Here is a 12309-nt window from a genome sequence, read left to right on the forward strand (position 1 = left end):
CTATTAATCCCAGTGATGAGGCCTTGGGGAAAAATTCCTTCTGGCCTTTCTGAGTCATGAAGCACAAGCCTTCATCAAGAAGGTGCAACATTTTAAAGCTTTAAGTGCAACAAAGTAAATGCCCAGACACAAAAATAAAACAGCTTTGTCACCCTACAATTCACTGCTATAGCAGTTTAATGCCTTTAATATAAAAATATGTAAGCCATTGCATCATCTTCAGCTGCAGCTCGTGCTTATAGTGACACGCTCATCCAGAGCGGTTTATGATAAGTGAAACTGTATTTTTCAAATCAGCAATATGTCTTATGTTTAACAATATGGTAAGCAGCCAATAAGAAATTTAAGAGTTAAAGCACATGTCATTTAAACGATATATTTTCCAAATGTCTGTATTGGTGTGCTCACGTGTCTGCAGACACCCTGTCGTTCTGTTCTGGATGTGATGTGTTCTATTACCAGCCCACTCCTTAAATTATCTTATCTATTTACATATCAGGTACCAAATGATACTGTACTTTGAAGTAGTTGTTTGACTCCTGTCTGTCCCTGCAGTGTGAAAGGTGGTATGAGCCTCCTGCAGGAGCCACATGACAGTGGACATGTTGACACATGGGCAGACAGTAAGTGTTTGAGTGTGAGAGATTTTTCTATGTGCCAGGGAAGTGTGATGGAAGAGAAATAGCTAATCAAAGAATTGCTGCTGTTGCAGTACCATGTTGCACCACTGCAGTCCTGCTCTGTGAGAGATATATATCAAGCAGGCAGTTCATTACCTGGAGTGCTTGGCTCCTGTGCCAGTGAGTCCTAGCCTCATGTTAAGATATCGATTACACACCATCCATTGCCTGCAGGGGGACCATCCCATCCCCTTGGTTCATGCAAGATGTTTTAGTGTTATGATGATAATCTATAGATATAACTGAGATTTTACTTTTGTTCATGTGTGTATGCATAAATGTGAATGTGTGTGCTTATATGTCTTCAACATGGTCTTCCTCAAGAATATTGGTTTTGACATATAATACAAATCACTCATATTTTGGGTGTATATTATCTAATCCTGCCTGGTTGTATAGCAGTTTATTTGTTTTTGTTCAAACACACAGACATTCAAGTCAAAACATCAGGCATTTTGAGTAGTTAGGTTAAAGATAAAAAAACAAGCAAACAAACAAAAAAACAGAATAATTACTAAGTCATAAACAGTGGTTGGAAGTGACTAAATACATTTCTCAAGTACTGTACAATTCTGAGCAGCTTTCTTTTAGTTGAGTATTACTCAACTATTATTAGAATTGTATTTTTTTATTTTTAAAACTGAAGTTCAAAAATGTTTTTGTCATGCCTAAAGAAGAATAAAAGCACTTAAAGGAAAAAAATCTTGACTGAGGATTTAATAATTCATGCATGAAAGGGTTAAAGTATACATATACTGGACATCTCCACTATATTTATATCAGTGGAAGCTCTCTGATTGCTTGAGGCCTGTCACTGGAACCGTTCATCAGTAGCCGCTGGCAAGCATTTAATGTTTGGCACTTCTGCTTGGCCTGAACCACTATAACACCATCCACAAATTCTGTATGACCACAAAAATGCATTATGCACTGACCACAAAAATAATTACTTATTGCTCATTGATTCATATTCCTGCAAGCAAACCATTTTACAAACTTTTTTAAGGCAGTGTGGTGGGACTGTTACAATAAAAATGATCGACATATCAGAGGGCTACACATGCATGTACCACATCCACACCATATTTGCACTAATTCTGTGGGGTGGACACTGTTATTGAGGAATATCTGGGGAACACTGTGCAAATGCCTTATGGTTAGATTTCTTTAAAAACAAACAGAGATTAGAAGGGTGAGAGGAATGTAATAGGCAGCCAGTGGGAGGGCTTATCTCAGTGGTCCATATCTGTTGTGTCAGACTGAGCAGGTCAGTAATGAATAGTCTCTGGAGAAGACAGATTAGCTTGTTCATTAAGGTATTCTGCTTCGCAGTGATAGACAGGAAGGTGACATCGCTCCCGAGTGCAGTGTCCAATATGTCATACAGCAAGAGTGAGGAAGATAAATGATTTCATGTGACACCTGCAGATAGAGCAGGACTTAATGTGACCCCCTGAATATACTCTGCAATGCCTTTTTTTTTACAGCTCGGCGAGGAGCATTAAACCATACCTGCCTTGAGGCGCAGCCCCACAAATCCTGGGGGGATCGATTGGTCTGAGCCTTCCCTGATCTCCTCTTCCCCCCAGAAGTCTGATTTAGAGGTGGCCTTCTCCTAATGTCCACAGTAAAAGAGCTTGTCTGGTCGTTTTAGCCATCAAAGCCTTCGCTGAAGTGGATTGAAAGTTGAAAGGCTGGCTTACCAAATTGTATGTCACAGTTAAGAAAGTCAGAGGCTGACAGACCAGGAACTGGAATAAAGAGCTGTCATACTTTGCTGTTCATTATACTGAAAGAAATTACAGCTTTTTAAATTGTGTTTTGGAGTAAATAGACAGAGAAAGAGGATACAGCAACAGGATCATAGATCTTGGTGTGCGTCCTTAAGTTAGTGTAGTGGACATGCACAGGTATATGTATGTGTAAGTGTATTTTTGCACAGGTTTTTTTCTGTTTGTAAAAACGCAAAACACCTCAACGGTCCCCCTGTGTTAAGAAAACTGTAAAATTGATTCCATTTGTCACTGTGAGGTCTTTTACATAGGCACTATTTACTGACGTGCATTCCTGCAATCACAACTGACTGGAATCAATTCTTTCTGCCCTAGATGAGATCTTAATGTGCTTAGAAAGGTGTGTCTAAGAGCTCCTAGACAAGAGCTCGATCGAAGCAAAGCCATGCAAACTCTGTCTATCTGTAAATCTTTTCTTTCTGCTTCTTTGATTATAAGGAAGAGTTAGATGTCAGTAACAAAAAAATGCAGGGGAGACACAGACAAAAGGAAGCAGATATAAAATGAGAAAGACAAAGTACAGATAAACAAGAATGTAGGTTGGAAGGAAGATAGAGATAGTGTCCCTAGAATACCTTTGCTGCATAACCTCAGATGTCTGAGCTTGTCTCATAAAATCCAAATGATTTAAAATCCTCACTGTCAATGTTGTCAGACATTGTGAGGTAGAGAGAAGTGCAAGAGGAAATGTCTGACACCTTGAGAGATAAATGCTTTCATGATTTTAATGTAAGGTCAAATCTGGTTCATAATTCACACATCTTAACACTTGTGGTTGAAAATATTAGTTATAGTTTTGCATGCAAGTCAGTGTGGGGAAATGTGAAAGAAGTCAGTTCATTTTACAGTTTTACTATTTGCCAGCACCAGACAGACAGGCCAAAAAATGTGTTGGTTAACTGAGCAACAAGGAATTTGCTTTAGATGCTGATTAATGATTTCAGATTTAGAGTATTGATTGCTTCTCACCCTACACACAAAATTGACAAAAGTATTAAAGACCTTCACCCCAAATTATAGAGGTAGTTTATGACTAACCGTAAATATAACCTGTTTCCAGTTTCAGTGAACATTAAAGATCACATACTCCACTTCAAGATAATAAAGCTTCTTACAATATTTCACTCAGCCTCATAGCATAATTTTTTTATAACAATGTTTTGCCCAGTTCTCTGAAAATACATAAAGTTCTATCGTAGAAGATGTCATTATGACTTAAATTGCATTCCTTTAGTGCATCACACACAGTCATGTTGATCACTCTCTTCATTCTGGAAGTAAAACTTCCTGTGTCTGCCATTGATATTGCATCATGAAAAATAATGCTACATTCAGTCGTCAGAACTCATTTGTAGTGAACAGGAAGAACAGGAGACTGTGGTCCTATGGCCAGACATAATTATGATTGAGTAGGACTGACAGTGCACCTCTGCTGATATTGGACCTTGGAGGCAGAAGGCCTCTCCTGGGGCTCTTAGGGTCAGATTGAGTCAATGGCTATCAATGCTGGACATGGAAATGACCCACCTGGGCCTGGCCAGGAGTGTGAGAGGGTAATACACCACTGTGAGGGTGGTCCCACTGGGAGGATGCATCTCTGGGTGCACAAGATTGAGTCCACTGTTGGATTAGGTGAGAAACTCATCACTTCAGCATAGTTGGAAAAGAGCACATGTGTCATGTGAAGTCTTACTGGTAGAGAGATTTTCTTTTTTTGAAGAAAAATGTTCAGGCTGTTATCACAAATCCTATTTCGTGTATGAATTTCATGTGTTTCAAAGCTTGGACCTATGTCCATTGGTGTGACCACCAGAAAACACCACAGTCAAAGTCATAAGCACTACCTGGTAATTTCATTATAAAATGAACAGTTGTATGATTGATGTCACTGACCTGTATGTGACTGGAGCTTGTAGCCTTAGCTCAGTAGATATCTTGGGTTAATGGCGTCTGTACATTTGGCCAGGATTATGTCTCTGTGATTCAATTCTGTGTCTGTGTTACCATCAAACTAACTCTCCAGGGAGAAGGATGGAGAGGATGAAGCCTCCCTGTCACATACATGGCACCCAGGGGACTACACACGCCTTCATCATCTCAGAGATCTCATCCTGGGGGCTGGGTTCAGATGGTGAAGTGACTGATTGCTGCATGTCTGTCTGGACTGGCTGCTAATGATGCAGGGCAGAGATAATCAACTAACCACAGGCATCGTGGCTGGTAGTTACTCTAAAATAAGTGAAATAGATTGGATGTGAAGCTACATTTCCCACATGGAAATCCAACCATCCATCAATTAGCTGAAAACAAATACCCTCAGGCTGAAGAGGATAGTTTGTTACTGATAGAGCAGCTCTAAAATATACCCACATATATGCCTTCCATCCTGTGTCTGTCTCTCATATCATACTACAACACTGTGATCTTGAATTATGGTGTAATTTCATTTTTGTGAAAAATGAGATCGAGTGCTCAGATAAAATGGAACTACAGGTTGTAGCCTGATCAATGAACGATGCAGGTACTGCTTGGGCAGACAGTAACAAGTAAATATTGAAATATTGTTGCATTCCCCAATCATAACCAATCATCCAGCAATTCACTGAAAAAATACAAATAAAAGGTCAAAACTAGAAAAGACCAAACTTCCTTGAATTTTGTGAAAATCCTGTTCATAGCCTCTGTCACTGTAAGCAAACATTATGTGCAAATTAATCTTATAAGTTGACTCTTTGGTTTCCGTGCAATGGTAAAAGTTTAAGTTTGACATTATGGGAGATATGATTTGCATGCTGGTAGAGAGTTATACAAGAAAATCAGTATCACTTTCATGTTTGTACAAGGTTTACAGCCAGCAGCTGGTTAGTTTAGCTTAGCCCTGCTAGTACCTCTAAAGGTCAGAAGAGTTTCTTGGCTCAGAGTCTGACACAAATCTTCATAAAATGTTGTTTTTAAGTTTCAGTTTTTGAACAGATTAAAAAAAAAACATAACACGTTAATGAGTGACCGTTTAATGGCACCAGTAGGCAGATTTTGTACTATTTGACAGAGCCAGGCTAGCTGTTTCCAGTCTCTGTGCTAAGCTAACCACGTGAACTGCTGACTGTAGCATCACATTTACTCTAGTGGTATCAATCTTCTCATGTAACTAAGCATATTTCCTCAAATGTTGAACTGTTTTTTAAACATCTGTGCTGTTTGTTACCTTTATTGTTTAATTTTAAGCTCCATTAAACAAGTAAAAAACAGTGGATGCAGCATTATTGGACAACAACTGTGTGGACAAAAATAAAGCACAGAGACAGCAAATGTAAGACATGCACTGACAACAACTGGCCTGCTCAGATGTTTTATGCCCTTGAGTGCTAATTAGACATTTGAGAGATCTAATGTAATTTTTAGATAACCTATTTCTTTAATGTGGCATTTTATTGCTTTTGTTTCATTTTGTTTGTCCAGTATGCAGAGCAGTGTTTGAAAGAAGCTAAATGACTTTTAGAAAGAAACCCTCCTGCTATAAAACGCAAATGATGATTTCCCATTCCCAGCTTAATGATCAAGTTATGTGATAGTATGATAGCAAAAGCCTCTCTTTGGCATTAGACCAGAGAGCAAGATCAAGGCGATGTCCTTGTCCTTGATGTGCGTTGTAATCGTAGCATTGCATAACTTTGTCTGAATAGCTAATCTTAAAATGAATTTTGTCGCTCTTCTTTTACAGCATGATAGCTGATGTTGCGGACACCCAAAGGAAAAGTTTGACATGGCCTCAGGCTAATAACCTCAGTTTTCTGTCTTTAGGCTAACAGGATGAAAATTTACATCAAGACATTGTGGATGTCCAAATACATCAATTCACTCTTAAATGCAGATAGTTGCAAAAATACCTTTGCTGTTTCATTTCTTCTTCATTCTGCTCTGCTCTAGTTTGGAAAGCAATTTGACCAGTGTGAAAAGTGTGTCTTGTCAGGTCTGACTGCATCTAATCTCTCTGGCTGTTGCCCTGGTGAGCACTACAGAGAGGATACTGACTGGTCCACAAGTAGGGGTAAATTGGATGTGTCACAGCTCCCAGGGTTCCAGATGGTATGTTGCTCCCCTTGAGACCCTCTCCTTCTTGAAGTCTCCACTGTGATCAGAATCATTGGTGGAAAATGTTATCTGCCACATACAGCTTCTCAGCACAGCCACCATATGTCCCCAAATTTTCACATTGTATGATATCCTCCCTCCCTGTTCTCCACACCCATCCATACTCACCAGAGAAGTAGGTAGACAGTTAGACAGGTGCAGAAACTTTCCAGATTGTCTTGCTCCTCAGTCACGCTTCTACAAGACAGTGAAAGGATCAAGCAGCCTGTCTCACTGAGCACGATTTGTTGGGTTAGTAAGCTAAGTTTTACTCTGTCAGTCACAAAACTGACTTAATAGCAAATTGTTATATAGTTAAAGGACTATTTAAGGAAGAATCCAAAGAGTAATAAGGATTCTGCCAGGAGATCCAGTCCACTTGAACACATATGTGACATTAGATCCTAGTTAAGTAAACAATACCAAAAGTGTAGCATAGTAAGGAGGAGTTCAGGCAGTCCAAGGAGCTGTCAGAGCAAAAGCGTCGACCAGTGCAAGTGTCAGGTTCTAAAGGACGCCATGTATATTGTTGTTTTAATATGACTGGACATTGCTAGTCAACTGGTTGCCAATGAGGTCATGAATGAGCCACTGATGCTAAAGCATGAATGAAAAAAGCAAATGATGATGATCAGTTACTGTATGTACAACTTGAGCCTATGCAAACTTTTCAAAAGGGGCTTGTTTTCAAACTGAGATCACAAACCAAATCAACAAGAGGTTTTTGTTCAGACTTACAAACCAGAAGAACATCTCCTCACCAATCAGCTGTGCTGTTCCTGAGTAGTTTTGCCAGACATTTAAATAAGAGAGCTTAACGAAAACACACTTCATGAAACAGGTCCAAACAAACTCTTTTAGCTCACCTTTGAGTGTAGCTGTTTGGGACAGGTGTTTAGGTAATCTGCCAAGCACTGTGTTTGAACCATACTAAGCTCTTACATTTAACCCAAATGAAAATTTAAAGTTCTGGCTTCACACTGCCAGAAGATTTTGGTGACATACTGTACACTCACTCTAATGCAGCAGATATTAACAGCATCTTTAATGATGAAGCAAATGATTTATTCAAAGTTTGATCTCCAATTCTTTTGGTACCTGCTTACTTTGGAGCAAGTTGATACAGTAAATGTATGCTTAACTGTCTGCACCTCAATCATAACTCTGGCCAGGACTGAGTAAGCGCTACTGCATGTGTCTTGCATTTTCAGGCTCGCTGCCCAGAGCGACACAGGGTATGATTTAGATGATATTTGTCCTCTTAGCTAATTGATTTAAGCTGGGCCTCCTTCCCCCCATTGTCAGCCTGTCAGGGTCTCTCACTGGCCCTGTAAACAGTATTAGCATTAGGATGGATAGATTGGCAGTGGTGCACTCATTTACAAGACCCCTTCCACCAGTCCATTTTGCCTCTTGCCAGAGCAGCTGTGCACCAGCAAGTAAATAGACTTTGGCTTGAATGTGATTAGGCAGCAGTTTACTTGGTTAGACCATATGAGAAACAACAGATCCCACTGAACAGCGATGCTCCACAGATAACCCTTATCCAATTAGACTGGCACAACACAGTCCATTTATCCGTTACACTGTAAAACCTATGAAAAATACATGACTTTACAAAATATCCATCGAACATTTTTTCTCTGCATCTTTCCATTTTATTCATTGCTTTTTTGCAATAAAGTTCTTCAACCCTCCACTCTATAAATTCATGTGCATCATGGCTTCAATCTGTATTCATGCATGATGTTTTATTGTGAAGAGAACCAGGTATGAACATCACACTCTCCTTATCTCGAGCTATAGAACTAACACTCAAGAATGTAGATGAGATGCATTATATTTTTGAAATTGATAATGTTGTAGATGCTGATTCTTTTATTGTTCTCTTGCTTGTAGCTTTGATTGCGTGGTTTGTTGTTTTTCCTCACCTGAGAGTAATTTCAGTTACACAGTGACTGTGTTGTAAAGGCTATAATAATCATTGAATCATCATTTGCTTATTGATGTGATATATCTTTTACCATTCTGCATTTTCATTTAATATGCTTTTGAATTGAAAGGTTCACACCTGTGCAGTTCTCCTTCAAACCAGACTCCATCTTTAACTTTTTTACTGATAAAGTAAAGGGACTGCTGAGACACTTCTAGTGATACCACTGCAGTTCAAGGTGACATTTGCTCCTTATCCTGTGCTATTTGAGAGTAATGGCCCTCTGTGGGCTCATTGGAGAAACACTTAAGTCGACTAAGACCCATGGAACTGACAAGTGCCTTTTTAATTTAATTATGTTTTGCAGGACACTGGTGTAAAAAGTGTATGAAACTAATTAGTATAATGCCTAATCTGCAATATGCATTTCTTTCTCCTTTTTCTTTCTTTCTTTCTTTCTTTCTTTCTTTCTTTCTTTCTTTCTTTCTTTCTTTCTTTCTTCCCTGTGGCTCCACAGTAAAATATAATAATGTCACACATTAGAAAATGCCTATGGCTCAGCAAGGAATCACCAACACTGATGTACCAACAATACTCTAATAACTTTTTGGTCCAAAATAATGTCTAGCATTCAGAGTTGCTCATTACTTTCTGTCGCATCATATCAGTATTTCAGTTCATTTTCTACCCAGTGCTCTGGATGTAGTATTCTTGTGAAAACTTCACTGAAAACTATAAAGGTTCTATGGGGGACAATTTCCCAAGCTGCCTACCAATATTACTCCTGCCATAAAGAAAGCAGCCTAATAAAATTGCAGCTGATGCTTTTGTGCTATATGTGACATGTTAATGTCAAGTTTTTATTTAATATTTTGCAAAATTTATTTTGTAAAATTGTTTATTTCTTGTGTAATGGTTTATTATTAAAGTATGAATCTTCCACCCTTTTAACACGCATGATCAGCTGTCCTGATGTAACCTTTTTTAAGTACTTATTTTTCACATATAGATGACTATGTTTTCAACGGGCAGTAAAAGTGATAGTAATAAATGATAAAATAATGATAAGTAATAGTAATGAAGACACGGCCAAACAGGTATTAACGAGATAGCTCAAGGACAGTTCTCACACTATAGTATATTGGACTGTATATGTCACCACTCCTTGCAGCATAAACTTTTAAAAGCATACAGGTGAGACATTCTACAGAAAGGCTTTACTGATGCACCATGAATGAGGCCCATGGTGGCTATTGTCCAGCCCTGGACGTGAAAGAATCTCTGTAATGAAGTAGTGTCTCTGTCAGATGTGTGGATGATGCAAGGACACATACTACACTCACTATGAGCTGGCACTGTGTCCTGAATTTGAACTGTTCTCTCTGTGTCCGCTCATATGCTCACTGTTCCCCGGAAGACAGAGTGAATATTGCTCCTCCTTGGTGGGAATGGTGCTGTCTCCTCTGACAAACTGCCCTGCTGTATGTGGTGAATCAGCAGTGTAGGCGGTTGAAGAATGGCTTCAGCTAAGCTAAACATCTGAACACCTCCAAACCTCTACAAAACATTGGTTTAACACCGCTGTGGCTTAGATGCAGTTGTTTTGAACAGTTGTCCTGGCTAATGCTGTTGATAAAGACAGTTTTAGTGGAGTAATAAGCTGAATTGGCTAACACAATATTCAATACCTATACTTTTCTGTGACACGGAGCATTGAACCAAACAGGGCATTGAGGTTCAATGGATTTAGTCTCACTTCTGCTGTATTTTTAATTCAGTGTACCTCTGGTATATATTCAAACAATTTAAAAGTCTAATTAGCAAAGTGCTGCCTCATAGTCACACACAACAATTGGTAAGAGAGTATCTAAAGCATGCCAGAAGTTGTGCGTTTACATCTTATAATGAGGTTTAAGGTCAAGCTGAAAAGAAGACATGTAGAGCCCTTCATGCTTCCCTCTGTGACCTCAGCTCTGGTGTCATTCATAAAGAAATAATAAAGGTTGTAAATGCTGGGGAATGATTTGCTCTTGCTGTCTGGGATGGAATGAGCAGACAAGGCAGGGTTTTAATTAACTTTTCGTCTAGTGCAAATGGAGGACAGAGGGGTAGGATAAATCACTGAGGACAACAGCAATCTGCCTCTTTATTAGTGCGTACACAGGCATGCTGTGACAAACTACACGTCAGCTGCTCAATCATAAAACAAGGCTGAAGAGACAATTGGGATTCAACCAAAGACATTTGTTTTGCTTTGTTCTGACCCCTGACAAGCTCTGCCAAAATTGTTTTATGTACACTCAGGCTAAAAATATATGAAACATAATTCTGACACTGAGGTCTATGATCCATTTCTCAGTTGTTCGTATCCACCCCTTCATTTGCATGTCCTCTTCATGAATGAAGTGGATGTAATACTGTATGTGCAATCAGCAAGGATCCATATACAATATCTTTCCTCTTGCAGTGTGATCTAATTTATATGAAAAACAGCATGAAAAATTATTATGTTTTTTTCTTGCAAGTACTGTATATATATCTGCATATTGTATTTTATTAATTGCTTTTCAAAATATACTAGAAGGACAGATATTGCTGTAATTAAAGAGAGCATGGAGTAAACCTCTCAGCAGCCGTCAGCTGTGGAAGGATGCAACATGTTTAGCGTGGTGGGTTAATTGCTTTTGGCAGGATGTTATACAGCTGCTAGCCTCTATAACATGGCATCCTAACAACAGATACATGTAGAGGACAGTCCATCAACACAGTCTCCTCAGCAAGCTATCGATACAGAGTAATTACACAACAACAAGGATGGATACTATTGATTCAACCTGCTAGTGAAAAGTCGACCTGGGTACCACAGGTCAGCAGCTTCAAAATTAGCCTGGCAGTTAAATGGAATGGAACGACCAGGTGGAAGTACAGAGAGTATGTGAGAGACTGAGAAAGAAACCCTTATAACACAACACTGGACACTGGACATTTCTCCTCATACTTAGCAATCAGATCCATTAGCTATAGAAATGAAACTTTATGAGTAATAAACAGAGATAGCCTAATTAAAATGACTGAATGATCTTTAATATATAAGTGGTCTTACCAAGCTTATTATTACTTTCAGCTCTTGTCAGGCATTCACAAATACTGCAGGAAAACTATTTTTATTCCTTCTGAAAAAGCTTCTGATATTGTTACTTGAATGGGGAACTAAATAATTTCCTTGCAAACCTTTGTTACCTACCCATAATAAATGTCTATGATCATAGTCATGGCCAATACCCTGACTTCTGAATGTCATTAGTCACTGTACAAACCAACGCACATGCAGAGGCAGCTGCCACCCTACACACACTCATATAACCAAACAAAAACACAGTTTTAGGGTCAGACAACGAAAGGTTAGTCACACTTTGCCTTATCCACAACCACCCCTGTTGATTTTACAGTGTCGCCTCCACTCTTGCCAACCAAGTCCTCCACAAAATGAATTACAATGTTTGCTAGACTGGAACCTTGACCTTTCCTGAGAAACCATTACATTAACAAATTCCCTGACCTCACCTCGGTGAGTTCAGGTGGATTGTTAGTTTATTGCACACAGTTGCAATATTCTATGCATTGAATCTAAAAATTGTCAACTCACATACATAAAGGTTGACATATATGGCTAGTGGGGTGGCTTATGGAGTAAGGAGACAGACCTGTGTTCATATGAGAATATGAGGGTCATTTGCAGGCTTCTGCTCAGTCCACTGAATGTCAGGAGTAT

This window comes from Lates calcarifer, linkage group LG2 (genome assembly GCF_001640805.2).
Source record: "Lates calcarifer isolate ASB-BC8 linkage group LG2, TLL_Latcal_v3, whole genome shotgun sequence".
Taxonomy (NCBI): Eukaryota; Metazoa; Chordata; class Actinopteri; family Centropomidae; genus Lates; species Lates calcarifer.